The sequence below is a fragment of the Hemicordylus capensis genome, chromosome 3 (genome assembly GCF_027244095.1).
Source record: "Hemicordylus capensis ecotype Gifberg chromosome 3, rHemCap1.1.pri, whole genome shotgun sequence".
Lineage (NCBI taxonomy): Eukaryota > Metazoa > Chordata > Lepidosauria > Squamata > Cordylidae > Hemicordylus > Hemicordylus capensis.
The window spans coordinates 45,355,380-45,383,236 of NC_069659.1; the positions used below are offsets into that span (position 1 = coordinate 45,355,380).

At 43.9% G+C, this 27,857-nt stretch overlaps 1 protein-coding gene across 2 annotated transcripts in view; it reads left to right on the top strand.

Annotated features, from left to right (window-relative positions):
- The window catches only part of IGSF11 (immunoglobulin superfamily member 11), a 294,806-nt gene that overhangs the window by 87,683 nt on the left and 179,266 nt on the right, over window positions 1-27,857 (top strand). The window contains exon 2 of one of the 2 annotated variants that reach the window (XM_053311633.1): window positions 3,763-3,857. The exons of the other annotated variant lie outside the window; for it this stretch is intronic. The gene's annotated coding sequence lies outside the window, so the exon portion shown is untranslated. The remainder of the gene's footprint in view (window positions 1-3,762; window positions 3,858-27,857) is intronic. 2 annotated transcript variants of the gene reach the window in all.

A 27,857-nucleotide genomic window follows, 5' to 3' on the forward strand; every position in this document is an offset into this window, starting at 1 on the left:
TCTCAGATGAAGAAGAATGCAATTTGAAGCATTTTATTATGCTTAAAATAATATGTAGGAGAATTCCTTGAGAATATAGGGTTTTCAAGGTGTGCAGTATATACCCCTTCCTAATTTTGCTTTTTGGTGATCTTTGCACATCAGCTGGATTTGGTGCCGCTTTGCACATTCAGGGCTTCTAAGTAACATTGTGAGGGTAAACTTGAGGAAAAAATGCCAAAGCATTTAATACATTCCAAGTCCTACAAAAATAATAGGGTGTTCATCATGTCTGGAAAATAATCAGATATCTGGTTGTCTCTGGAGGCTTAAGCATTTGATTCTTGGGCATTGGAATGTGAAATATTTTTAGTCAAGTGCCAGGCTGACTCATAAGTTGAACATAAGTTGGCACTTGGGATTTGATTCCCCTCCCCCTTTCTGATATATGAGAACTGCTGATATAACATAGTTTATGACAGCAATTGAAAGCTTAAATCATGATAATTTAAAAAAACACCCAAGCTGGTGTGCAACACTCAGTTAAATGATCCTAGCAATCTTTTCTGTGTCTTTAAAAAAATACAGTTATATTTCCACAATCAGTATTATAGTTAGAAAAACTATATTTTTGCTTGCTTAGAAAAACTATATTTTTGCTTGCTTAATTTGAATTGTGATTCAATACAATGGGTTCTTGCTCTTATTTCAACTGTTAGGTAAAGTAGCATGCATGTTTTATATTGCTTGTAAACATGGAAATAAAATCCACTGCCTTGCAAGAACAAGAGTGAATCAAGGTATTTCTGTGCCAGGGCAGGTCAGTTGGGTTTTAATTGGCTCTAATTAACACTCCCAGAAGCTGTGACATTCCTTACCTGCAGCCCTGGCCTTCAAAGGTGTGAATACAGTTTGCAGATTCCAAGGAAATGCCTGCCAGTTTGAACCTTGCATTTAAAAGCCAAGTGATCACTGTGACAATTGGCACCAAGTGGAAATAGCTTGTTGCCTAGTTTTTGCTTTTTGGATTGGTATCCCCTACAAGTGGTGGTTAAGCAAAGCATTATCCGTAATGAGTGCAGCCTTTGGGGTTCTAAGAGCTAGTGTGATGAAGAGCACAAAGAAAATCTTTGGTGAATTAAGGAGGAACACTGATATTCAAATGTGTGGGTATTTCCCCCTCTTACTCTTCTTCTTTTCCTTACTGCCAGGAATAAGTCTCGATTTTAGTAGGGTTAGAGCAAATAGTCTCCTCTCAATCAGATTTAACCACAGCCCATCTGCCATCTGCATATTGCTTCACTCCTTGTTCAATTAGAGCAGCTCACTTTGGTCTAGGCAGAATCCACGCCCCCACCCCTGCCGGGTTTTCCAAGGCTGCCAAGTTGCACATTATGATTTTAAAGTCCTTTTTTAATGCACAAAATTTTAAACTTTTAATAATATTTTAATTATTTGGACCAGCTAGAAAATGCAAAGAACTGAGCTAATTTTGAACTTTCACAGGACTCTTCCTCAGCCTGGATGCTAAATGAATGGGGAGAAGAGGGATAGATGTTGCTGGTAAAGGATGCAGTGGAAGCACCATTTGCAATGCAATACACATGTGAAAACCTTAAGATGGTGACTGAGGACATTTTTTGCAGACTGGGGCTGTAAAAACATTTATTATTAACACATGAAGCTGTCTTCTGCTGAGTCAGACCATTGGTCCATTATTAATTATTATTAATAACATTTTAGCACTTTTCAACAAAAAAGTTCTTCAAGTGGTTTACATAAAATGAATGAATGAATGAATGAATGAATGAATAGTTCATGAATGAAAGATAGTTCCCTGTTGCCAAAGGGCTCACAGTCTAAAAAGAAACACAAGGTAGACACCAGCAACAACCACTGGAAAGATGCTGTGCTGGGGTTAGATAGGGGCAGTTGCTGTCCCCCTGTTAAATATCATAGCATCACAACCTTAAAAGATGTTGCTTTGTTCATCTTGTTCAGTATTGGAAGTCCTATTTAACTCAGTGGGTTTTACTTTTGATTAGGATTATGCTGTCTATGTATATGTTGCCTAGACAATGTGCCCTTTAAGCAAATAAAATTTATTCCCCCAAGAAGTTCAGGGCCGTGTACTCAGGATTTCCATTTTATTCTCAAAACGATCCTTTAAAGTGGGTTAGCTTAAAAGAGAGTGGCTGACATACAGGGCAAGGAGGCACTGGTGCAGTGAGAGGAGCAGGCTAACAGCACTTCCCAACTAAGTGCATAGGTGCACCAGGGAAGGGGCAATTTTTGAAGACCTCCCCTTTCCCAGGAATCCCTCTGTGTCATCTGGAAATATGTCCCTGTGGGCTGTGCAGCCCTTGGGGGCATGTTTGGGGTGGCACAGATTTCTTGGGGAAGGGAAGGTGTCAAACATTGCTGCTTCCCTGCTGCACTGGTGCAGTTATTTGGGAAGTTTTGTTAGGCTGCTCTTTCACTACATCAGTTGTCAGCCAGTAACTAGCCCAAGGGCACCCAGTGAATTTCATACCTAAGCAGGGATTTGAATTCCAGTCTCAAAGAGTCCAAGTTGGATACTCATAACCGTATATCATCCTTGTTCCCTGGGTTATTTCAGGGTTTTTGCCCCCCCCCAAAAAAATTCTATGGCTACTGATGGACACTGGTTCTAAATAAGTGTGGCACAGCAAGGAGACTGACTGGTTGGAAGCCAAGAGTTTTATTTGTCTCCTAACTGAATTCACTTCCAGAAACTGCTCCTTAAAGATGAACTGGCATGACTAATGCCTTTGGCTCCTGTTCAGGTCTCAGTGGGTAATGTAGAAAGATGTTTGCTGTTAGGAAGTTGACAGGGTTGTGGATTAGCATCTATCACTGAAACAGTAATCAGTTTCCTTGCTGCTGTTCTTGTTTGAGCAGGTCATGATGGTGGGCTGCTATGATCCCCTTCCTCATACATTGTGATGCATGAACTGAAATTTTCCATGGCTCAGAAAAAGCTACTTGAAATGACCATTGAAATCCTACCATATTCTCACTTTGATCTTTGTTTATTCCGGGCTTGCCGAAACATCAACGCAACAAAAGGCCCTTGGGAAACCCAAAGATGGTATTTGTTTCCACATAGGAGAGAATTGGACAGCATGATGCATTGTTCCCACCCATTGCCCTTGTGAATAATCAGAATAATTATCTAATTATTCCACGGTTCCTACAAAAAGAATAATGATGTGCAACAATGCTGCTTTTTATAAATGATGCCTGTGGCATATTCTGGGGAAGAAAAGGGCAGAGGCCAAAACCTCTGTCTCTCTCCCATTCACAGTAAAGCTTTCATCTCTTTTGATGGTCAGCTTGATCCGTAAATAATGCTTTTTAAAGGGAGTATATTTCTAAAGTTGTGAAAAGCTTTCAAATGTGGCTAGCATTTGTTATCCTCATTTCACAGTCGGTAGAACTGGTAGACCCAGATGAGAATGTTCTGTGGTTGGCAGTTCCAGGATGTGTCTCCCAAGGAATGTGTATGTCTTTAAAATGTGTGTGTGTGTATGTATGTATATGTATATGTATATATATATATGTGTGTGTGTGTGTGTGTGTTTGTGTATAAAACACAACACCATTGGTTTCTAGAGTGAGTTTCAATGTAATTGAGACACCCTTTTGTGGCATATCTTATTTCCTTTTTTCATACATATTAAAACCAAATACTTTTTTTAAAAAAAGGTTTCAGTGTTCATGTTCTTTGTGGTACAAATCACTTAATTTCTTTCCCTCTAGATCTGGTATTTGCAAAACTGTTTTAAAATTAGAGAGTACTTCTACAGTACGAGACCCATGGAAGGAAGGAGATTTGTTAACATTTTCCAGGCAAGGTAGGATGAAATATTCAGCCCCTATTGTAGAGCCAATTCACATGACCCCTGAGCACAGATTTTCTGAGTGAGTTTTCAAGGCATGACAAAAGTGGCCATCTGACTTTAGACAGATCGACAATTATTGTGGAGGGGGGGATTAATGTGCATTCAGGCAGTCAGGCAAGTGCTTTGCTGCATGTTGAACATTCCTCATTGGCCTAGAAATCTCAATTGTCCATGTGTCCAGAGGTTATGTGAACTGGCCCTTTCTCTATAATACACTTGGCTGCATGGCCTCCTTTCTGGCCATCTCAGCTTATGTTGATTTTGGCACATTAATCACCTTTTATTACATGGGGGAATTCCTTTGTTCAGTGTTATTTATTTATTTATTAATCAAATTTGTACACTGCCCCAAACTTTTGTCTCTGGGCAGTTAACTATAGCATAAAACAAAAACATATGTTAAAACATATAAAAAACTTAAAACAATTTAACAATTTAAAAATCACCCAGAAATTAAAACATTAAAATTTTGAATAACTGAAAAAGCTTGGGTGAAGAGGTGGGTTTTCAAATGCTTTTAAAAAATGGTCAGCGATGGGGAGGATCATATCTCAGTAGGGAGCACATTCCACAATCTTGGGGCAGCAACCGAGAAAGCCCATCCCCATGTGGCCACCAGCTGAGCTGGCGGCAACTGGAGACGGATCTCTCCGGATGACCTCAGTGGGCGGTGGGGCTCATAATGAAGATGTTCTCTTAGATACCCAGGGCCTCAGCCATTAAGGGCTTTATAAGTTATAACTAGCACTTTGTATTTTGCCCAGAAGCCTATTGAAATAGGCTGATTTGTATTTTGTCCGGAAGCCTATTGAAATAGGAAGGCTGATGTCCTATTTCTAATCCTGGATTTAGTTCAGATTCAAGAAGTCTGTTGACAATGAAGTCTTCAGAGTTACCAGTGTGCTTCCCACTGTAGGGCTAATAGCAGCTTTATCTTGATTTATCTTGGAATGTTTTATCTTGGGGAAAGGGTTAACTCCCTCTTTCTCCAACACAAATGCTCTGTCAAAACAACTGCTTTTAGATAATTTTTTAAAAAAGAAGTCAGGATATTTGATTACAGATCTCTCACGCCTTGTCTGGTTAGACCCTCGGCTTCTCACCGTTGTGTATGAACCAAGTCACAAATACATGTGAATGTGTGGCAGAGGTACAACAAAGTTCCTGTTGCTCACTTTGGAGAGGAATTGGTTAAAGAGCCCATTGCCCATAAAAAATAAAAATAAAATACAACAGCTCCACAGTCTCATAAAATAAGAGTCCTTTCACTTAGCATATTAGCGTAAACATGTGGTTTCATATTAGCATAAACATGTGGTTGTTGCTTTTGCTAGCTGTTGTTGGCCCTTTAGCCTTTTCTCAGTTCAAAATATGGCCCCTGGTGTTTTGGGTTTTTTTTAAAGCTGCTGAACAGGGTATTAGGTAGGAGATTGGACTAAAATGGTTTGAAGGCAGATGATACAGTCACCTTGCTGAAGCTGAACAGTTTTGCAGACTGCTTAGAGTCTCAAAGAAAGACTATGGAAGTGAGTTTACATGGGACCCCATGTAAAGTGCCTTGAATTCTGTGGGGGAAAGGCAGGATATAAAGATAATAAATACATACTCCACCGACTTCAGACCACCGCCTCTTCTACATGTTAAGTATATGACAAGAAGTCCAATGAAAACATATTTTATTTTCCTCCATGTCTTTCTGATTCCCTCTACAATATTCCCATCTGTCAACCATTTTCAGCATACCCTTTGCTGTTCGTGCTAAGCTTTCTCCTCAGTGAACCACAGGAGTTGCTTGAGCCCCGTTCCCCATCCTTGATGAAGAAGAGCTTAAAATGGAAGAGCTCACTGAAATTCTGGCCATAACCTCAGGAAAACGAGAAACAACCAAGCAATGAGACACCCCTGTCTTTGCATCACCATCTGTCTCCTCTAACTTCCATAATCCTTCATTTGATGGATTAGAAATTATCAGTGGAAGAGAGTGAACTGAATCCAGGGCACAGTTGCTTTGTGTGGCTTTCCTGAATTAATTTTTTCTCTTTCTCTCCCATAGCCTTTAGGTTGTACTTGCAATGCTAAAGAACTAGGTTTTTTGTTTGTTTGTTTGGTTTTGTTTTGCTATGATGGTGTGGTATGGCTGGGGAGGACAACATGTTCATTTTCATCACCCCTAGAATGTGGACCTTCTGGTGGATGTTTTTAAGTACCATCAAAATATTCTGCTGTTTTCCATCTCTTTCCTTTTTCTGGATGTCAGTATTACAGAGCTTGCTGCTGGGTTACAGATTTTGTTTTCGGGGATTTTAGAATGTAGGTGTCAGTGTTTCTGGGGAGAGGAATTCTTCAAGGCAAACTTTCCTCCCTCCAGCACTAAATTCTAGGCGTGGGCATGGCCTCAGAGCTGGGGAAGGAGGGAAGTTCATTCACTGCCTTCTTCTCCTATCAGCGGGAGCAAAAAGGTCTGAGCTCCTCTCTGGGAGACAGTGAGACCAACAAGCCTGTCAGCTGATCTCTTCATCCTCGGCAGCCCCTGGCTTAAATAGAGCCCTGCATTTCGGACAGTCCTCCCCCTTCCAACCTGCTCTGCCTTCCCTGGCTGGGCAGGTGTCGTGGCCAGCCAACCCCTGGCTCCCAAAAGGGATTGTTCTCTAACTCCACCCCCTTCTTTAATATCCCTGCACCCGTATGCAGCTGTGGAATTAATATGTTGCTATTCCCTCTCCACCAAGCTTCCATCTCCTGGGCTGTCCCCGCCCACCCCCCAGCAGCTGTTGCACTTCTCTCTGAGACCTCCCTGACTTCTGAGAGGTAATTACTGGGGTTGCCTTGGCATTTGGAGCCACTGGCTTCCCTTGGCAACCTGCCGTTTGGCTGGGTACACAACCCTGTCTTGCGGGTGAGGGTAGGAACTCCCAACATTAGGGGCTCAAGGCAGTCAGGGCATAACAAATGTGTACTTTTCACATGCATTTTCACATCTGCTTATTGAATGAGTAAATATGTGTGGTTGGTGCAAAGAGCTCCTGGCTTTTAGGGAACAAGTTTGTTCTCTCAAAACAAAGATGGCTGAACTGGAGAATCTCAAGGAGTCAGATAAGTATGTGGGTGAGACCCTCAGGGACGTGATAGAGGCATCCCACTCCCAGGCTGACAGGTCTTCTGCTGTCATGGAGAATGAAGGTCTCAGGGAAAGAGGACATCAGTCTGAGGAAGAGGGGCATGCTCCTTTAGAAGGGAGCCCTTCCTTCTGTTGTACCCATACCCTCTCACACAGAGGATACTCCTCTGGGGTTGGGAGCCTCCTAGTAGTGGATGATTAGATCATAAGGGGCATAGAGAGATGGGTTTATGACCTGCATGTAGACTGCACGATTACTTGCCTGCCTGGTGTGAAGGTTGCAGACGGCACACAGCATCTAAATAGGCTGGGAAAGAGACAGCTAGATAGGGCAATCCTGGAAGCCAAATTTAGGCTGCTAGGTAGTGTATTGAAGTCCAGGACACCCCGGGTAGCATTCTCTGAAGTTCTATTTATTCCATGCAGAGGGCCAGCGAGACAGGTGAAGCTGAGGGGTCTTAATACATTGATGAGACATTGGTACTGGGAGAAGGGGAGTAGATTTCTTAGGTACTGGGGTACATTTTAGGGCCACTTTAACCAAGATGGAACCAGACTGCTGGTGCTTAAAATTAAAAAAAAAGTTTGCAGAGCAGCTTTTAAAATGATGCCTGGGAGATAGCTGACAGGAACTGGATGGTATCTGGTTTGGCAAGCAAAATCCCCTCGGGTGCAAATGTTTCAGATAAACTAAGAGGGAACAGGGTAGAAGCAGGAGTAGAGCAGACGGAAACACATGACAGCTGTTCAAAAAGGACAAATGACAGTAAGGGAGATAGCACACATCAACACCAGGTAAGAGACTCAGCATATAGGTGTTTATATACCAGTGCCAGAAGCCTCTGAGTTGGGTGGGTTTGCTGGAGTGCTTGGTTGCTAATGAAAACATAGATATAGTGGGCATAATGGAAACCTGGTGGAATGGTGAGAACCAGTGGGACACTGTTATTCCTTGCTACAAACTCTACAGAAAGGACATGGAGGGGAGGATTGGGGGTGGAGTAACACTGCATATTAATCCAACAAGCTAGAAAACCTAGGAGGACCAGAGCCCTCCACAGAATTATTATCGGTGACAATACGAAGACTGAAAGGAAATATGTCACTAGGTACATGCTATCGCCCTCTAGATTAAAATGCTGAGAATGACCTGGAGATGGAGAAGCAAATCAGAGAGGCGTCAGACAAAGAGCTGTAATAAAGAGTAACTTCAATTACGCTCACATAGAAGACTGGGCAAATTCACATGTGGGTATTAACAGGCCAAATTTCTAGAAATGCTAAATGACTGTACCTTAGAACAGTTGATCGTGTAATCAACCAGAGAGAAGGCAACCTTGGACTTAATCCAGAGTGGTGTCCAGGACCTGGTGTGAGATGTCAGAGTTGTAGAACTATTGGGGAATAGTGACCATAATGTGATCCAATTAAGCTTATGTGCAAGTGGAGGATTGCCAGGGAAGTCCTACACAAAAGCCTTGGGCTTCAGAAGAGGAAACTTCTCAAAAATGAGGGGACTGGTAAAAAGGAAGCTGAAAGGGAAAGTCAGGAGGGTCAAATAACTCCAAAAAGCATGGCGTTGAACATATTCTACACCACAATAATAGAAGCTTGGTTGCAATGCATACCAAGAAGTAGAAAAGGTACTACCAAGTTCATGAAGATGCCAGTGTGGCTAACAAGTAGAGTCAGGGAAGCTACAAAAGAAAAGAATAATTCCTTCAGAAAATGGAAGTCCTGCCCAAAATGAAAAGGACAGAAAGGAACATAAACTCTGGCAAAATAATAAATAAATGTAAGGAGACAATAAGGGATGCAAAAAGAGCGTTTGAGGAGCATATAGCAAGGGGAAGAATGGGAATAATTTTTTAAAAAATCTTTAAATAGAAGCAGAAAACCTGCCAGGGATGCAGTTGGGCCCTTAGATGAAGAGGACGCGAAAGGGATTATTGAGATTGCAGAGAAATTGAATGAGTTCTTTGCATTTGTCTTCACTGTGGAGGATACTGACCATATAGCCACTCTGGAACTGAGCTTCTCAGGCTTGGAGGTTGAAGAACTGGGCCAGTTTAAGGTGATGAGAGAGGTTCTAAATTATCTTGAAAATAAAAGTTAACAAAGCACCAGGGCCAGATGGCATCCACTCAAGAGTTCTGAAGGAACTCAAATGTGCAATTGCTAGTCTGCCATCAAAAATATATAACTTGTCCCTACAATCAGGCTGTATACCAGAGGACTGGAAAGTAGCTAACATAAGTCTTATTTTCAAAAATGGACCCAAGGGAGATTTGGGAAATTACAGGCTGGTCAGCTTAACTTCTGTGCTGAATATATTGATGGAAATCATACTTAAGGACAAAATGGTTAATCATATAGAAGAACAGGCCTTGCTGAAGGAGAACCAGCATGGCTTCTGCAAGGGCAAGTCTTGCCTCACTAACCTTTTGGAGTTGAGTGTGTCAATAGGCATGGATAAAAGTGATCCAGTTGACACAGTATGCTTGGACTTCCAAAAAGCTTTCAACAAAGTTCCCCACGAAAGGCTCTTGAGTAAATTTAGCAGTCATGGCATAAGTGGACAGCTTCATGTGTGGATAGGTAACTGGTTGAAGGACCGGAAACGGAGCTTAGAAATAAATAGACAGTTTCATCATGGAGGGAAGTAAGAACTAGATTCCCCAAGGATCTGTACTGGTACCAGTGCTCTTTAATTTGTTCATAAATGATCTAGAAATTTGGGTAAGTAATGAGGTAGCCAAATTTTCAGATGACACCAAACTATTTAGGGTAGTGAAATCCAAAAGAGATTGCAAGGAGCTCCAAAAGGCTCTCTCCAAACTGGGGGAGTGGGTAAGAAAATGGCAGATGTGGTTCAATGTAAGCAAGTGTACAATGATGCATATTGGGGCAAAAAAACCCAACTTCACATATACACTGATGTGGTGTAAGCGTTCAGCGACTGACTTGGAGAGAGATCTTGGGGTTATGCTGGATAGCTCATTGAAAGTGTTGACTCAGTGTGCAGCAGCTGTGAAAAAGGCTAATTCCATGCTAGGAATAATTAGGAAGGGGATTGAGAATAAAAATGCTAATATTATAATGCCCTTATACAAATCTATGGTGCAGCCATACTTAGAGTTCTACGTGCAGTTCTGGAAACCATATCTTAAGAAGGCCATTGCTGAACTGGAAAAGATGCAGAAGAGGCCAACCAAGATGATCAGGAGGCTGGAGCACCTTCTTTACAAGGCAAGGCTACAGCACCTGGTGCTTTTTCGTTTCAAAAAGAGGCTACAATGGGAAGACATGACAGAAGTGCATAAAATTATGCATGGGGTAGTAAGTGGCGCAGTGGCAAAATGCGTGACTAACAACCAGCTGGTATGAATCCCTGCTGGTATGTTTCCCAGACTATGGAAAATGGGACTATGTTTCCCAGACTATGGGAAACACCTATATTGGGCAGCAGTGATATAGGAAGATGCTGAAAGGCATAATCTCATACTGTGCAGGAGGAGGCAATGGTAAACCCCTCCTACCAAAAGAAAACCACAGGGTTCTTTGGGCGCCAGGAGTCAAATTGACTTGGCGCCATACTTAACTTTTAGAGAGAGTGAGCAGAGATGAATGTTTCTCCCTCACTCAAAACACTAGAACCTGGGGCATCCCATGAAACTGAAAGCTGGATAATTTAGGACCAACAAAAGAAAATACGTTTTCTACACAGCATGTAATTAATCTATGAAATTCTCTGCCACGGGATGTGGTGACGGCTACTAGCTTGGATGGCTTTAAAAGGGGATTTGATAAATTCACAGAAGACAGGTCTATTGATGGCTACTAGTCTGGTGGCTCTAGGTCACCTCCAGCCTCAGAAACAAGGTGTCTCTAAGCCACAAGGTTTGTGGCTGCTGTTGTGTAGCTAGTCTGTGCTGTTGTGGTGTTTGGTTTGATCCCCTTGGCTTTGCAGTTCTTTCTATGGTTGTTTTTTGGTTCCCAGTTGGCTGGCTTCTTAGTTGTATCACTGTGCGTGGGGGTGGATGCATGCTAGGGGCACAAAGGTGGGGTGGGTGGTAGGCACCCAGGGGTGCCTACCTCCCACCAAACCCAAAGGCAATCAGACACGTCTCTGATTATTGGTGAATTTCTGGAGTATTTTTTATTTCCCATAGGGAATAATGGGGATTTGTGGCAACCCCACCCCTTTGGGTGTGCCAGGGCACCCCAGAGTGGGTCTGGGGGCACAGCAGGGCTGGCCTCAGCTGCCCACAGGCACCCCCCAGTAGATAGGAATTATTGTTATTTATTTATGATTTTTTTAAAAAATCAATTTTGGGCTGCATAAGAAACTATTGCTAGACCTTTCACCTACTGACCTAGTTAAATTAAGGTCATAGTACAGTGTGTTATTCTGAATGAAAAAGGCTCCTCAATGGTTTCCTATGGAGCCTGAAATTAAGAACATAAGAATAGCCCTGCTGGATCAGGCCTAAGGCCCATCTAGTCCAACATCCTGTTTCACATAGTGGCCTACCAGATGCCACTGGAAGCCTATAGGCAGGAGTTGAGAGCATGCCCTCTCTCCTGCTGTTACTCCCCTGCAACTGGTACTCAGACGCATCCTGCCTTTGAGGCTGGAGGTAGCCTATAGCCCTCCAACTAGGAGCTGATGTTAGACCTCTCCTCCATGAAGTTATCCAGACCCCTCTTAAAGCCATCCAGGTTGTTGGCTGTCACCACATCTTGTGGCAGAGAATTCTTGTGGCACAAGTTGATTATGCATTGTGTGAAAAAGTACTTCTGTTTGTTGGTCCTAGATTTCCTGGCCATTCAAATGTTTAATTCTTTAAAAATTCATAAATAAATAACAATAAATCCTATCAACTTGGGGGTGGCTTGGGGGAGTTGAGGCTGGCCCTGCCGTGCCCTCAGACCCACTTTGGGGTGCCCATTATTCCCTAAGGGAAATAAAAAATATCTTCAAAAATTCACCAATAATCAGAGAAGTCTATGATGGCCTTGCAGTTTGGTGGGTGGTAGGCAACCATGGATGACTACTACCCACCCCACTTTTGTGCCCCTAGGTGCTCTACATAGGCTATAATGGGGTGCTTTGAATCCCCATTATGGCCTATGGTGAACCTTCCAAAACCAGTTCGAACTGGGTTAGAATTTGAACCAAACTGAAGTGTGGTTTGAGCAAAACCAAAACCAAGGCCTCCCCCCATTTCAAAGCCGGTTCGAATTTGAACCAAACAGGCCAAACCGATTTTGTGCACATCCCTACTACTTGCTCCATGGTGTCTAAGCTAGTCATCCCCTCCTCCTCCTCCTATTTTATGCAAACCTGTAGTTAGCTACTGGGGGCAGTTGATGTGTTCCTTCCTTCCTCCTCCTGCAAGCTGGAGAAGGATGAAGAGGAGGCAGCGGCAAGAGACTTGAGGGGGCAGGCAAATATATTGCTCCCAATTCTGCTACCTGAGAAGTGCACTTAGGTAATTTTGGAGTCTAGACCTAAAGGCCTTTTGCCCCTCAACCCCCATGATAAGTTACAAAGAGCTATTTCTTACACCAGAACATGCTCAAGGAAAGCTGGAAACCCTTTTGTTTTATTTTTATAATAATAGAATTTTAAGCTTAGCTTGGTTACTTCTCTGAACCTCATCTCTATCTTTGTACACACTTATTCAGAAACACACACACTCTCTCTCTCTCTCTCTCTCTCTCTCTCTCTCTCTCTCTCTCTCTCTCTCTCTCTCTCTCTCTCTTCACAGCTGAGCTCTGCTCTTCTCCCAGACACAGCAAGCTAGGCTCTTCAACCAGCTGCTGGACTTCAGAGAAAACAGACTGCACATCTCCATTTATTAATCAGTCAGTCATGCTTGACTACATTTTTGGACTTAATTATCCCTGTGAGGGTTCAGCCCCTACTGGCCAGTTTTTAGCCTTTGCTGCCCCCACAATTTCGCTTTAGCCCATGCTTCCAGGGCTGATGCCTGTTTCACAATTTTTAAAAAGTAAGTTCTGAATGAATAACTAAAAGTATTGTTTTGGCCTGAAATGCAGAGCTTTTAATTTTCTCCCACAGATTCTCGTTTATGGGATATTAATTAAATGTTGCTTTTATGGCGTCATGCTTCTATGTGAGCCCATATGCAATCCTGTTTGCTGCTTTATAACTTTGATAGGGGAAGAAGTAGTGAAACTTTATTTTAGCCAATAAACTTCTGTGGTATACATATCATATTTAGTGAGTTGAAATCTTCTTTCTTATCATGCTTGACAGTTCAATTTAGTTCAGCAGTATTTAGCCCCCAAACAGAGATTTTATTGTCAGGTCAGACTAGAATGAATTGTTTTTCTATTTGTAATTCCGTCTGTTGGTGTTTATGTGAATGCATGGGCATGCAAATTTCTGTTGGCGGAGTAATATTTTAATTGACCTTTTAATATATGTTCTGTGTTTAGCTAAGCCTTATTACAAGGGCCACATACTCAAGCCTTTCTATAAGTTTATGAGGCCATTCACACATTCAAAATCTGTGTTCTACCCCAATTTGAGAGCTGTGTGTGCTCCCAATTTTCAGTTGTATGTAAGCATACATAAGTAGGAGGAAAACCTGGGTAGAAGTGATTGTGTGGAAGCAATGTAGGAGAGAAAGCTACCCAGGTTTTCCTCCTACCTTGCTTACACACAACCAAACTTTCAGAGCACACACAGCTCCCAAACTCAGGTAGAACACAGTTTTTGATCATGTGAATGGCCACTATATTTAACAAGTTTGTGAGGTGCTTCAATGAGGTCTGCAGGGAGAGTGGGCATAGCCCGCTCTCCCTGCAGATGATCGCAGCGGAGCCCTGGACGGCCAGATCAGCTGCCCATATGACTGCCGGCTCTGCCACAGAGCGGGTAGGGGTGGCAGGGATCGGGCACCAGCCAGCCCCCGAAAGTTCCAGGATGCCCCACATGAGTGACCCCCACATGAGAGACCCCCGGGACTAGGAGGCTTGTTTTAGCCTCCCAGTGGGAGTCTCCTCATATGTTGCCACAGTGCAGAGCCGTGCCACGGCAGCACATGATCAACCAAATGGGGTTAGCGGAGCGCTTGCTCCGCTAACCTCATTTAAGGGGAGTGGCACTTTTGGTGGTTTGCTTCCGGGAGCCTTGCGGCTCCTGTGGCAGCAGACGACCAGGAGAAATTGGGCTAGGCTCCGTTAGCCCAATTTCTCCTGTTTGTGAGAATAGCTTCTGTGTATTTTAAAATGAAATTTCTAAATTCTTTAAAATCCTCTAATACTTCAATCTAGGGATTTTATAACACATCAGATACCGTGGACAATTGTGAAAACTATGAGGTTGCATCTTATGCTTTGGGGACAGGGAAAGGAATAATAATTGGGAATAATAATTGGGAATAATTTATGGTTGTAGTTGTTTATGTACCTAGGTTGCTGCACACTGTACCTTCTAGACTTTGGCAGGGGACTACAGCACATTAAAAACAGGCACTAAAACAGCAAATTAAAGTACAACAAATAAAGTAATATTAACACTCTCCAGTCATCCTATTCCAATAGCTCTAGGCTACCCTAAGTAGAAAGACCCTGATATTCTCCTGAGGACCACCACATCTGGACTTTCCCGGCAAGGAAAAAAGATCATGTATGCCATCATATCGCTGTTTAGTTTTGCCAGAGCTGGGTCTATTTGGATGCCCCTGCTAATGGCAAGCTCCCAAGTCACCTAAACAAATAGCTGCTTATATGTTCTTCAGCTGCTGATGGTGTCCATGCTTTTCTCTGACCTTTGCACACTAGTGTAGGGAAGTGGCCCTACATGGTACTCACATATTGGCAAAACCTCAGGGCAGGGAATACTACCTGGTTATACACCACCACTTATTTATTTTTACTTATCAAGTGTGCATCCTGTCCTTCCTCCATGGAGCTTAGGGCTGCATACATGCGGGGCTCTTCTATCCTATATGTGAGGTAGCAGCTCCTTAGAGACAGTGATAGACTGAAGGTCATCCATTGCATTTCATGGCTTCTGATCTGGGACTGTCTGATCCACATCCAACACTATTGTACTGCCTGCCATGCTCTCTTTTTTAATAGTTCTATAACTCAGAGAGCCAGGTAATGCCATTTAAGTATAAGCTCTTGGAATTTTCACAAATTCTTTCTATGCATGATCTTGCAGCCAAATTGTGAATAAAATTGAGAGTCATCCCTCAAACCTGCATGCTTTATGCACAGGTTTGTCCTCTTGTTCAACTCCCTCTAGTGTTGTCAGTCACCTTGGCAGCATACTAGCCTCTCCTGAAGCTTTGTTGGAACATACCTTTTTGTTTGCTTATATAAATCCTTTTATGCTGCACATTCTTTCTTTCTTGTAGTGTACAGAAATCCATTGTGCAAAATGTAAGTCCTGTTTTCCATTCCTATCCAATTTTGTGGGTTAATACTAGAGATCTGCACGAAATGAATTTTTCAATTCATTTTGAATTTGAATCAAGTTCCAAAAATTCATTCCAAATTCAAATCAGATTTGAATTTGGTCTGAAAATTCAATTTGAATTCAAATTGAAGTTGAATCAATTAGACCCTGTTTTTGTGCCTTTTAAAAAACCAATCAGGGGGCCTGAATGTTATAAAAAAGGTGTCAAATGGCTCTCAAATTGAATTCAAATCAAAATCTTGAAAATTTATTTCAAATTCAAATCGAATTGCTCTTTTAAGGTGATTCAATTCAAATTTAAATCACTCAAAGCACCCAGATTCTAGCCAAATTGATTCAAATTTGAATTGATTTGTACATCCCTAATAAATACATGCTTTCTGTGCTCTAGTGCTTTGGCTCTAATAAGCAGGCGTTCGACCTTTTTTCTCAGCAGAACAATAGTCTCTGTTTTGTCTCTGTTTTGTACCTATCATGGGATGGGCTGTGATGAAATGCTTCGCTATTACCTGCTTGTGTGTGCATGTCCATTTTTGTGGAAAGGGCAGCACACATATTTTGCGTGCAGAAAGTCCCAGGTTCAATCCTTGGCACTTTCATTTGAAAAAGAATCTTGGATAGCAGGCTTTGATTGAGACCCTGAATAATCTTTCCCAGGCAGAGAGGACAACAATTTGCTAGATGTACCATCTGGTACAAGTCAGTAATTTGACTTGGGCTGAGGCAGCTTTCATAGGTTCCAGTTGCATTTTCCAAATAAACTGTCCCCTGTTGATATGCACAGTCATATTCCTATTCATTATAATTTATTTCCAAAATTATCTATATCTTTTTTTAAATGAGGAGCTACTGTTTTATTTCTCTTCATTGCCACAGGATAGTTGAAAAGTGCCTGTCTTTTTAAGAGCCTTTGGCAGTTTTATGTTTTGAGGACAAAGGGTAGTGCACATTGTAACATATGTGAGTTTGAGAAACTTGCTGGGCGGGGAGAGATAGGGACTGATATACTTTTCTTAGCTTTGGAAAAGTATTACAGTATTATATATCCTATATAATAAAAGGCTAAGTGAGTGGCCGTGGCTTTGGAATGTTGGGGATCTGCGTCCCTGCCTCCCTGGGCTGTTCTGGGCCTGCGCGAAGCGCAGGCCCAGAAGAGCCCAAGGGACACAGGACTGCAGACACCAGTGTCCCACAGCCACGGGCGGCCATTAGCCGGTGTGTGGCGGCGGGGGAAAGTGGCCGAGGCGGCGGCAGAGCCGCCGCCTCGGCCATGAGCTGCGGCACGGCGAGAGGAGGCCGAGGCAACCAGAAGCGGCCGCCCTGAAAAAGGCGAGGGCAATGGCGGCGGGGGAAGACCGAGACGGGGGACAGGGAAGCTGGGCGAGGTGGCGGCGAAGCCGCCAACGAGGCCCCCGCCCGCTCACAGCCGTCGCCCCCGCCTGCTCACCCTCCCTCCCAGCTGCCCAAAATCACCTTCCCTACTCCCCCCCAAAAAAGATTAAGGGCCAAAATGGCCCATGAGAAGGTCGCCGCCCCCGCCTATCGCCCTCCCGCCCACCCAGCTGCCGAAGACCACCTTACCCGCTCCAGCCCGAGGGAAAAGAGAGGAGCTCACGAGCAGCGCTCCTCTCTGTGCTAAGTCACTGCTCAAACTGCCGCTATGGACGCAAAGGACGCCTATTGCGTCCATTGCGACAGTATGGGCAGCAGCTTAACACAGAGAATAGCTCTGTTCCTGAGTTCCTCTCTTCTCCTTCGGGCTGGAGCGGGTAAGGTGGGCTCCGGCAGCTGGGTGCGCGGGAGGGCGATAGGCGGGGGCGGCCACCTTCTCATGGGCCATTTTGGCCGTTATTCATCCACACAACCCCCCCCCCCAAAAGTATAAGCAAAATAAGGAAGAACAAAAACAGAGACGACAACAACAACAAAAACAAAAAGAGAGAGGGGACAAGGGGGAAAAAAAGAGACAGAAAGAGAGAGAGAGAGACAGAAAAGACGGGATAGAAAGCTAGCGCCCGTTATCATAACGGGCTTAAAAATACTAGTTGTCAATATTATTTTAGTAATACCTTCTCTACCCTCTGCACTCTTCTTATGTTTCTCGACTCGAAGAACTTGAATGAGGTATATCATTTCTCTGTTAGCTTCCTGTACTGAATATGTGCAGTAGGACTATGCACAAAAGCAAAAATCAAGGTCCAATCTAATTTGACCCCAGTTCGGGGTCCTTTGGACACTTCTGTATGTTGGGATTGGACAAACTTTAAAACATTTTTTTAAAGTACCCACAGATACTCACTGTGAACCAAGAAGAAAAGTAACCAAACACTAGTGAGGCACAGGGCAAGAGATGTAGCTTCAGAGAATCTAAAGGGAAGTGATATAACATCAGAGAATCATAGGAGAAACTCAGAAATTGACTGTTGTGAGTGAAAAATGGGCTAAAATACTTTTTAAAAAAGATATATATGCAGGCGGGCAGATAGAGGGCAGAAAAGTAGAAGATTGGACACCCCCCCGCTCTCCGCCGTAATTACTAAAAAAGAAGAGCAAACGCTTGCAACCATCTGTAACTCTGCAAAGCTCCATTTTTCCCCCAAAGGAGGTCGGGGATATCCAATATGAAATGGGCTGGGCAAATTTAGGTTCAGATTCTCTCCAAACCTTTCCAATTTGAGTAAAATTGGATGATGTCCAATTTTACCTATCTGATTTTGCACAGGCCTAATGTGCAGTAAGTTAGCAAAGCAGTTCCCTAAAATTCTGCTTACAGATTTGGTCATTTTGGCTGGAATAATGTATGTCATTAGTATGGATGGAATGCTACAGCAACAAAGAGATTGACATTATTTCATGAGATACATAGTAACCCATACACTACAGGGGCCTAGGGAATAGCCTCTCTTTGCTATTCTTTTAAAAAGGCTACAAAAGGAGCATGATATGTCTAAATTGGGTGTTGTTCAGGGTGAAGCTTATAGGGTTCATAAAGGACCTCATTTATCTTGTATCTATTTCTGAAACAGCTGAAAAAATTATGATCCTTACAGACACATAACCGGAATGTCTGCAGGCAAGTGGAAGGCACCGGCAGGTTCAGGGTGACCCACAGATACATTAGTGTAAAAAAGATCTGAAGGGGAAAAGCCCTAAGGCGGCCAACCCAGCTTGGGAGTACTCCTGGACCCAGGCCTCACCCTGGTATCTCAAGTGGAGGCCATGGCCAGGAGTCCTTTCTGTCAGCTTCGGCTGATTCGACAGCTGCACCCATTCCTTGAGAAGGATGACCTCAAAACGGTGGTGCATCAGCTGGTAACCTCCCGGCTCGACTACTGCAATGCGCTCTACATGGGGCTGCCTTTGTACGTAGTCCGGAAACTTCAGTTAGTTCAGAATGTGGCAGCCAGGTTGGTCTCTGGGGCAACCTGGAGAGACCATATTATGCCTGTCTTGAAACAGCTACACTGGCTGCCGATATGTTTCCAGGCAAAATACAAAGTTCTGGCTATTACCTTTAAAGCCCTGAATGGCTTAGATCCGAGTTATCTAAGAGAGTGCCTTCTTTAACATGATCCCCACCACACGTTAAGATCATCTGAGGAGGTCCATCTCCAGTCTCCGTCTGGTGGCGACGCAGAGGCGGGCCTTCTCTGTAGCTGCTCCTGGCCTGTGGAATGCACTCCCGGCAGAAATCCGTAATTTGAGATCATTGCTGTCCTTCAGGAGAGCCCTTAAAACCTACCTATTTGGCCTGGATTTCCAGGGTTTTAAATGATTAACTGTTTTAAATTGTTGCCCTGATTTTCAGGGCTTCTAGCAGTTTTATTGGTTTTATTGTTTTTAATAGTTTGATTTTAATTGTATTTGTTTTAATTGTTTTTATCATGCTGTGAACTGCCCTGAGCCATTTTGGAAGGGTGGTATATAAATCAATCAATCAATCAATCAATCAATCAATCAATCAAACAAACCAACAAACCCCTGCCCCCAAAACTGCAGCCATGTAAGTCTATGGGACAGAATGTATGTGTACTCAGCATGCAGTTAATAGACAACCAGGTGGGTGAAGCTAATAGAACTCAGTGGTGAGGGAAAGGAGGACTTGAGAGAAAAGCAAGAAATTTATCAGATTAAAGAATAGCCCCTTGTGCTTCTGAGGAGGGAAGGGGTCTAAAGCTGGTGTCTAAAACTCTTTAATATTCTCACCAGTCATTTCTGTTTCTAAGGGTTTGACACATTTAAGCTCTTGTTGTGGAGGGGTTAACTCCCCTCCAAATAACAGAAAAACAAATGCATGTGTGTGAACTTTCCTGAGGAATGCGGTAGGGAGAAGTTGTGTACTGAATCTGTTAATCTGCTGATTATTGTATGTGTGTGTGAACACACACATGCATGCACAAACACACACAGTCACAAAATAAAAACTCACAACATTCACCAGGGTCCCCCCACCCAACACGCACACACTAGAGATGTACTGTCACATTTTGTGGTGGGTCCATACTTGTTCTTCCATAATTCGAACACTGAATCTGTACCTTTTCAGCATACAATATATTTTTGTGTTACCACTTTGACTCCAGCTTTTAAAAATAAAATAATAAGGGTTTGGCATACCATTAGTATATTTCTTTCTCCCTTCTCTGCTTGATTCAACAAGCCTCTTGCTTCTCTTAAATGCCTTTGCTCTGCTAGAATATGGTTTGTTAAAACCTGGGGTGGAGAAGAGGAGGAAGTAATTCCAGCAATGTGAAATGTTGTGGAGGATGCTGGGAAAAGAATGATTGGTTCTTCAAAAGCAAGAGAAGGTCCCAGACAGGGATGTGAGATGTAATATGCCTGATTCTTGTGGACTCTGGTCATTACTCTCAAAGTGCCCAGTTTATTGAAATGGAACTGGGTGGGGGCACAGTGCCAAGGCAAACTTGATGTCTGACTGAAGTATATGTGGTTTGTTCAGGGTCCAGACTAGTAATGGAGTGTGGAGTAGGTTTCCAACCCTTTCTCACGATTGCATGAGAGGGCTTGAGGGCAGGAATCGGGGAAAGCCGCAGAAGCTCACTTTCCCTGCAGATGATCCAGCTACCAGGTCATGGTGGGTCAGGGTGTGCCGATCTAGATGGTCCACGACGGCTGCCCCAGGCAGCACAGTGCTGCGGGGGCCGGGATGCGTGGTCCCACCCCTGGAAATCCCACAAGGCACTGCATGAGTGCATGGTGCATTGTGGATTTCCCCCTGGCAACAGCTGGGAGCCCGCGCCTGTGCTAGCAACAGCTGGGAGCAGCTGGCTCTCACACATGAGCAGTTAGCCTGAGTCAAGTGTGTGCTCGCAACCTTAACCTCAGCTAACCGGTGGGCACCATGGATGGTTTTGCTGCTCTGGTGCCAGGGGTGGGGGGCATTTTTCTCCTGCCAGTTTTTACAGGCAGGCAAGCCCAGCCTAGCTTCCCTAGCCAGGTCTTGGCTGCTTGTGAGAACAGCCTCTCAGTGTTCACACCAAAATTTTGAGAAGTTCAAAGTGAACTTCAAGGTTCCTCTCAAAGAGAAACATTTGAGAATTTTCAAGGGAGCCCAAATGAGTTTTTATAAGACAATTGAAATTTCTCAGGGGGGTTCTTGCACATCCCTGGAGCAGGCACAAGCCTGTCACATGTATCTCTCAATTCACTATAATCTCTTTGCTGAAGTCTCCTTACCTTCCACATGAATTTCAGTGACTTCATGCCATCTGCCATGTATAAGCCTGGAACAACATTCCCCTCTTCATCTGTCAAGCCACCTCTCTCTCTTTCTCCTTCAAATCCCCTTTAAAAACCTGCTTGCTGCACAAAACATTTCTGGGTCCTCCATAGCGCCAATCTCTCTCCATCCAGTTACCCTCCCAATTTTCATCATAGCTACTCTTTACAGCAAGGCCTGTCCTTTCCTTTCACCTTGGCACTGTCCCTCCCACTTTGATAGGAAGACAATGCCACTTGTGTGTTGTGCTTGCTGTCTGATTAGGTTGGATAAACCAGTGCATGGATGCATTTGGCTGGTTAAACCTAGGTAATGGCCCACAGGCTAAATTGCTGTCTTGTATCCCTCAGAACTTGTTGTGGACTCAATACTTTATTTTATTAAATTTAGTGGCTGCTCTTCTCAAAAGGTCAGTATGACTTACAGGAGGATTCAGACATGGGGGAACATTTTTTTAAAAAGTGGAGTAGTTCACTCTAACGTCATTGTGTTTCATGGGTGTTGTAGAACAAGAGAGTGTACATATGAAACTGCTTTATACTGTGATCATATACAGGGGCATAGCAAGGTTGGAGTGGTCCCAGAGACAAGATTTTAAAATGCCCCCCCCCAGTGAAGCTCAGCTCATGAAGTAAAGAAATCTTAAATGAGGCTGAATAGAGGTAACAAAAAGCATAGTAATATATATGTATATATGTGTATGTATATATATATATATATATATATATATACAGTAATCCCTTGACCTACGAACTACTCAACTTACGTTGTTTTCGAGTTACGAGCGACAAAAAGACCGGAAGTAGTTGCTTACCGGAAGTAGTTGCTTACTCGACCTACGAATGTTTAGATGCGGCTTCCTCGAATTACGAGTGCTTTGAGACTTCCGTGGTGTGCTCCTCGACTTACGAAAATTTCAACCTCCGAACGTGCGTTCGGAATGGATTATTTACATAAGTCGAGGGACCACTGTATATATATATGGTGTATGTGTGTGTGTGTGTACACACACACACACACACACACACACATATATACCCTATGTGCCACAATAGAACATCATCCTAAATTATCTTTAAAAAGGTTTTGTAAATTGTGGACGATGCAAGTCATTTAATGCTACTAGAGAAAGACATGCTATTCTGGTAGCTCCAGGTCTTAACACTCACATCAATTTCAGAGGAGGAATACAACTGGAGGAAGCCCGGGCGGGTTCACGGCTGGGGGAGTCAGTCATGTGACTTGCCTCTGGGGCCCCCCAAGGCAGTGGGCCCCCAGACGACTGTCTCCCCTTGCCCTATTATAGTTACACCCCAGATCATATAGCTGCTTCGTACTTTGCTATGTAGCTCACTATTGCCTCAGCAGTTCTCTAGGTTTTCATAGCCCTATCTGGAGATGCCAGAGATTGAATCTGCAGATTTGCAGTCAGGGGTGTTCATCATTCTAGCACTATTGTTAGAGGCTATAGTGGCCGCTGTGCTCAGAACACCTTTTATCAGCTTTGGTTGATACACCGACTGTGACCTTCCCTGGATGAAGACAGCTTGGCTACAGTTACCCATGTTCTCGTAACCTCCCACTTAGATTACTGCAATGCATTGTACATGGGGCTGCCTTTGAAAATGGTCCATAAACAGCATTTGGAACAATATTGCAAGAACATTAACTGTGGCTAGGTGTTTTGATTATGTCATGCCAGTGCTTTGTCAGTTGCATTGGCTCACAGTTTATTTCTGGGTCCAATTCAAAGTGCTGGTTTTAATCTTTAAAGCCCAAATGGCCTGGGACCAGGTTACCTGAGAGAGTGCCTTGTCCCATATGTCCCAAATCAGACCTTAAGATTTTCTTTGGAGGCCCTGCTCTGAGGGCTCTTGCCAAACGAGATGAGGCAGGTGGTCACTACGCTGCCACTCTTGGGAGGGAACTTGAAACCTTCTGCTCTTCCCAGAGCGGGAAGCTTCACCCCCTGAGGGGAATATCTTGCCTTCTGCTTTGTTTGGGACTCCCACAGTTTGTGCTGCAGGAAGGACAGGTCTCTTTCAGTGTGTTTTGGGGCTTGTCCCTAAATTTCAATACATTTTTCCCTCCCACTGATGTTGCATTTTCCCAAAGTCCCTCTGAGGTCTCTCCCGTCCCATGGACTAGCACAAGGGGAGAATATCCTAGGCTCAGGTGTGGCACAGCTCTGTAGGTATACAACTGCCATGGCAGCCCCAAGTCCCAGTCCTTGGAACATTCCTTAATGAACTTCTGGATCATGGCCCCCAAATCCCTTGGACCTCTCCCACTGATCCACTTGTCAGGTGCTGGCCGGACAGCAGGGAAGATTCTCTACGCCATTGGTGCTCCAATAGTTCTTCATCATCCCATGTAAGAACTTGGCACCTGCATCAGTCATGCAGGAAGTGTGGTGCCCTTGCCAGACAAAGGTTGCACAGGTGCCTGCCCTTTGTCCCGGCTCTTCCCCACCTTCTGGCAAACCTCACATGACTTCACATAGTCACGTCCTGGCCAAATCCAGTCCAGTAAAAGTTTTCCCCTAATCTTTTCTTGGTTTTCCTCCTGCCCATGTGTCCATTTGGGTGGGCATGCACCACTTTTAGGATACACAACCAGTGTCTCTTAGGCACTATAAGTTGTCTCTGTGTTTTGCACCCCTCCCTGTGAGTTTTAGGGATATACTCATGGTACAGCAACCATCATCCATTCTGGATGATGATCCAGGAGCTCTGCGTTTCACTGAGAGATGATGTTGAGTTGGGGTTCACCTCCTCTTGCAGTTGCACCAAACTTGGGTCTGCCTCCTGCTCTCTTTGGAACTCCTTGGACTTGCTGCTGATGGCTGCTCCTGGCATCTCTGCCGACTCTGCCTTCTCCTCCTCAGTGCCTCCCTCCTGGTCACTTGCCTGCCACAAGTGCTCTGGGATGGGGGCTTCAGCCTCTGGTCCTGTGTGTAGCTGGACTTCTCCCTCACTGGGCCTCTCAGTACTCGGGCTGGAGTCTGGCCTCTCCCCGCCAATGGTGCTGTCTGGGACTAGGTACCTTGGTTCAGCCTCTCTTGCTCCTTCTGGATCCTTCTCTCCTGGATGGAGAGTCTTCAAGATGTGGTCAGCTAAATCTTCTTCAGTCATCATGGCACAGTGATGCTCTCACATCACTGTAAACTTCCATTCTCTTTTCCAGCCAGCCCACTGGAGAGGTAACTTCACCAGGGGCATTTCTGCTTGGCCTTTGATGAAGGTAGTCTGCACTTGGGATGCCTGGGCAAGCTGCTGGGCCTTTACAAGTGATGGGTGTACGGTTGATATCGTAGCACCAGTGTTCCTCCATGCCGTGACTTGCTGGCTATTGACCCAAACACACTCTCACCTCTGGGATGGAATAGCCTCCACATCAAAACAAGGAGGTGGTCCCTTATGGGCAACCACCACCTCTGAGCTCCTAATGCAAACTGTGTTAATTAGGGACTTAGAATTGGGGTAATCCCTCTTGACATGTCCCACTTCCCCACACCTAAAACATCTGGGGCTGGCCTGCTCAGTCCATCTGCCCCGTTGTGGTGTAGCAGGTGAGGTGTGACTTGTGTCCCCTGCGCTCACCTTTGTAGGATTCCTGGGCTCCTCCTTGGATAGATGCTGAGGCTCCTCCCACTTTGGGTCTTGGGTCAGTCCCATTGGGTCAGTCCCATTGAGGTGCCTCTGCTCTCCCTCTAACTCTGGAGTCAGCTGTCCTCTGTGTCCACTCTCCAGATTCCTCAGTGGTCTTGTGTCCCTGAACAAAGACCTGCTCAAAGAGATGATCTGGCACTTGGGTCAGGAATTGCTCAATTTGGACCAGTTCCATGATTCCCTCAACTGTCTTCACCCCCACCCATTCCAACCATGAACACAGTGCCCTCTTTAACTTGTGGGCAGAGGTCAGATAAGACACTGCAACTTTCTTCCTCAGACCCCTGAAGTTATGCCTGACATTTTCTGGGGTAAGTCCTAGCCTAGACTTAACCATGTCTTTGAATTGCACATAGTCCTCCATGTCACTGACTGACATTTCTGTTGACACTGCCAGAAGGGAACCAGTCAAGCGAGGTCTCAAGTACCTTATGTACAGGTCCTCTTTAATGCTATCGCCCTGGCAGGTCCTTTCAAAATTGGAGAGAAAATGGTCTGGATCCTCACCTTCCTTGAACTCTGGGAATTTGAGTTTTTCCCCTGGAGTGGTTGAGTTAGCAGAGTTGGTTGAGGCAGCTGGTTCTGTTTGCCCTCTACTTATCTTGGCCATTTCAGCCTCATGGGCGAGTTCCATCTTTCTGATCTCCCTCTTCATCTCCCTCTCCCTCCTCTGCTTTTTGGGCTTCCAACTTCAGGTTTTGTTTTGTTTTTAATTTCCAGTGTTTGCTGTCTGTCTAGTTGGCTCTTTCAGAGTTTGATTTGAAGTCTCAAGAGTTCTGGATTCTGGGTAGTTGCCTCTGCACTTCCCATTGGCAGGTCTGCCTGGGCATCTTCCCCTTTCCCCCCTGCTTGGAACATTTTTGCTGCTGTGGCCTTCTTTGCTGGTTTGGCATGTAGAGTTTGCCTGCCAGACAGCAAAACCTCTCCACTCTCTATTCTAGCCTAGCTACCTGTTGAACCCGGCAGCTAAAATTTAAAATAACCATGTGTGTGCTTGCAATCCCTTTATTGTTCACAGCCAAAGTAAATTAGATCCTGGTCTCTATCTCCTTTGGAGATCAAAACCAACCAAACAAACAAAAATATCTCTGCTCTCTTACTCTGAGAGTAAAAGGCAGGCAGAGGAAAAAACTGGTCTCTGGTCTCAGATTAAAGCCTTTGTCTCAGAGCAAGCTCACTTGAGGGAAAGAAATGCTGAACCATCCTTGCTTGAGCTGCCTGGCTAGGCTCCTCTTAAAACTATTCTGTATTATTGGTAGGTTCAAAATGCTGTCACCACCACCCCTCTTATTGACAGAGCTTGAACCTCCCTGGGCTTGGGTGGAATCCAAGGGGAAACTTTCTTAATTTTGTTATGGAGAAGTACAAAAATCGTTCACTTGCAAGCCTACATGTGGTGAGAAAACTGATAACCCTTCACCCCCACCCCCATTCCTGATCTCGGAGAGCCTTGTAAAAAGAAAATAACTTTTAAAAACCAGTTTTATTCAATTACTACAAACTGCTTTCATCTGAGGCTTTCTCAGCTTTTAAATACGGTTAAAAATACTTAGTAGGTTACAAAAATAGGTTGTCTTAATGCATGCTTAAATGTTTATAGAGCCTTTTGCAATGCCCTAGGTAGGATGGACATAGGGTAGTGTTTCTTATTTTAATTTATGTTACAGGTAAACAATAATAGAACAGTATTGGGAATATGCAAAAGCACACACCAAAGAAACAGCAATTCTAATGCAAACTCTTACTAAACCACTTTCTCTTGTCCTAAACTTCCAAAGCCACTAGCCTTGGCTTCCTTTTTTCTTGAACTCACCAAAATCCTGTTGAGAATTCAAGCTTCCTGCCCTCCTGTCTTTCAAGAATCTGCAGAGGTATTCTGCTGCAGCCATCTTCCATGGCCAAATGTCCTTCTGTGCACCTCCAGCCTAGCTTCTTCTAACAAAGATCTCCCTTCTTCCTGGCAACAGCTGTCTAGGTCCCACCCACCTGGTGTACTGATTGGCTGCCCTGGAGTTTACCAGCATGTCAGTCACGACAAGGGTTCGCTCCCTGTTAACTCTTTAGGGGGAAGGGAGTCTAATCACTAAAGTTTTTATAGGATGTTTTTAATGTTGTGTTGTGAGCCGCCCAGAGAACAATTTGTTATGGGGCAGCGTCTTAATGAAATGGGGAGATCCTCCTTACCTGTAAGCCTTTTTAAATTGCACTCTTGCCATATGTTTTCCCATGTGAAAGTTTCCTCACATTTTTTTTCCATGTATGAAGTCATATTTCAGGTAACTCACATATTAGCAAAGGACTTCTAGCTTTGCAGGAAACAAAATCCATTAATGCATTTACTAGCAAAGAAGGTTTAATGCCAGTCCTTTATCAAATCAGAGAACAATCGGCTGGATGAGTGGGTGAGAGATTCATGTTAAAGGGAACAAAAAAGAAAAAAAGGAGTAGCTCAGGTAACAAATCATGGCTTTTTGTTTTACAGCTCTAATCCTGAAATTAATACAAAGTTTAGGCAATTTAGCAGCATTCAGCTCTGGGCAATGTTATGTCCCAAGTGACTGACATGTTGGAAAAGATTCACTAAAGAAAAAAATTACTAAAGGGGCCAGAGGAGACCAATCCATGTCTAAATTGAGAGAGGAAATAGTTTATACATTGGGTTTTTTTAAGTTAAAGAGGGAATATAACTGTGTGCATGTAATCTGAAGGGTGAAACTAGAGAGGAGGAGATAAGTTGTTGTTAACAACAACAAAAACAACAACATGAGATCTGAGGGTATTTGGTAAAAATAAAAGTGCACATTTTAAAGCAATTTAGGATGAAAATGAAAGAGCACTTTTGCTTAATGTGTCTATTTAAGGACAAGTAATCTATCTATCTATCTAGCTATCTATTCGATTTCTATACCGCCCTTCCAAAAATGGCTCAGGGCGTTTACACAGAGAAATAATAAATAAATAA